Source organism: Colobus angolensis, unplaced genomic scaffold (genome assembly GCF_000951035.1).
Source record: "Colobus angolensis palliatus isolate OR3802 unplaced genomic scaffold, Cang.pa_1.0 Scaffold1, whole genome shotgun sequence".
Lineage (NCBI taxonomy): Eukaryota > Metazoa > Chordata > Mammalia > Primates > Cercopithecidae > Colobus > Colobus angolensis.
The window spans coordinates 11,585,957-11,588,341 of record NW_012110918.1 but is presented as its reverse complement, the minus strand read 5'-3'; positions in this window follow the sequence as shown (position 1 = coordinate 11,588,341).

Below are 2,385 nucleotides of genomic sequence, written 5' to 3'. Positions count from 1 at the left end.
CTTCCCTGCCCCGAGTCTGGGCGGCGAGCCACCGCCGGGCTATGCTGCTGCTGCCCCGACGGCCGTCAGCCGCGTACCCCACTCCCTGCTCCCCGTGCCAGCGCGAGGCATGGGCCCAGGGAGTGTCCCCGGCCCGATCGCGAGGCCTGACTCCCCGTCCCAGCTCTGCTCTGCAGTTCACGGGGTCCTCTCAGCCTCCTACCCCCTAACCTCACTTTGTGTCCAGAGGGAGATCCGAGGAAGGGTCGGGTCCTCGGTGCACGCTTGAACAAGCTACTTAAACCTCCTTACAATGTGAACAATGATACCCTGGAGAGGCCAGTGCCGACCTGGCATGGATTGGCACTCGATGCCTTGTTACAGTTGTTCTTGACAAGCTGGTTACGGAGCTGCCCCCTCCCTCCAGTCAGTCCTCTGAGAGCAGTCTCTCAAGTGCCCCTGGTTACCACGGGTGTTCAGGTCAGAGCCTCTCAAGCAGCTCCATGATCCCAAAGGGCTCCATTTTTCTTTTTCTTTTTTCTTTTCTTCTTCTTCTTTTTTTTTTTTTTTAGACGGAGCCTCACTCTGTCGCCCAAGCTGGAGTGCAGTGGTGCAATCTTGGCTCACTGCAACCTCCGCCTCCTGGGTTCAAGCGCTTCTCCTGCCTCAGTCTCCCGAGTAGCTGGGATTACAGGCGCCCGCCACCATGCCCAGCTAATTTTTGTATTTTTAGTAGAGACGGGGTTTTGCCATGTTGGCCAGGCTGGTCTTAAACTCCTGACCTCAGGTGATCCGCCCACCTTGGCCTCCCAAAATGCTGGGATTACACGTGTGAGCCACCGCGCCTGGCCCCTTTTCACATCTAAGGAAATTAATAATGTCTCCATTAAATGATGTGTGATTCAGTTCATATTCAAATTTTCTTAGCTGTCTCCAAAATGTCTGTTATAAAGGTTTCCTTTTGAATTTGAGTCCAATCCATGCCGCCTATTGCATTTGTTTTGTTATTCTAAAATAGAACCCTCACCATCCCATCCCCTTCCCCACATTCACTTTTTTTTAAGACAGTCTTGCTCTGTCACCCAGACTGGAATGCAGTGGCACGATCTTGGCTCACTGAAACCTCTGCCTCCTGGGCTCAAGTGATTCTCCTGCCTCAGCCCCCCGAGTAGCTGGGACCACAGGTGTGCAGTACTGCACCTGGCTAATTTTTGTATTTTCTTTTTGGTAGAGACGGGGTTTCGCCATATTGGCCAGGCGGGTCTCGAACTCCTGGCCTCAAGTGATCCACCCACCTCGGCCTCCCAACGTGTTGGGATTAAAAGCATGAGCCACTGTGCCCGGCCCCCACATTGGTCTTTTAAGGAGCTGGGCCAGCTGTCCTGCAGAACGCTCCCCTTTCTGGACTTGGGTTCCTCATGGGAGGCTTCCTTCTGCAATGCTTCCTCATGGCGTTGCTGGGCCTTTCTTTCAGCCCCTTGTAAACTGAAGGATAGGGCTAAAGGTCAGATTAGAATTAAGTTAAATATTTTTGGCAAGGATGGTCACAGGTGGTGCTGTGTGGTTTGTAGGTGGCAATTGATATCAGGTGCCTAGTAGTGAGGTTTAAGCCAATCACTTGGTTAAGGAAGTGACTGCCATCTCTCCCAACGTAAAAACACCAATTTTTACTTTGTGATTAAGAAGTAATCTACCGGCCGGGCGCGGTGGCTCAAGCCTGTAATCCCAGCACTTTGGGAGGCCGAGACGGGCAGATCATGAGGTCAGGAGATCGAGACCATCCTGGCTAACACGGTGAAACCCCGTCTCTACTAAAAATACAAAAATTAGCCGGGCGAGGTGGCGGGCGCCTGTAGTCCCAGCTACTCGGGAGGCTGAGGCAGGAGAATGACATGAAACCCGGAGGTGGAGCTTGCAGTGAGCCCAGACTGCACCACTGCACTCCAGCCTGGGCAACAGAGCAAGACTCCGTCTCAAAAAAAAAAAAAAAAGTAAGCTACATGTAATCCCAGCACTTTGGAAAGCCGAGGCTAGAGGATCGCTTGAGGACAGCAGTTCAAAGCTAGCCTGGGCAGCACAGGGAGGCCCTGGCTCTGCAAAAAATAAAAATAAAATTGGCTGGGTGTGGTGCCATGCACCTGTGACGTAAGGCAAGAGGACCCCTTGAGCCCAGGAGTTCGAGGTTGCAGCAAGCTATCAAGCCACGACACTCTAGCCTGCGAGACAGAGTGACATCTTGTCGCTCTAAAAGAAAAAAAAATTAAAATTAAACAATAAGCTGGGCACAGTGGCTCACGTCTGTAATCCCAGCACTTTGGGAGGCCAAGGCAGGTGGATCACTTGAAGCCAGGAGTTCGAGACCATCCTGGTCAACATGGAGAAACCTCGTCTCTACTAAAAAAAAAA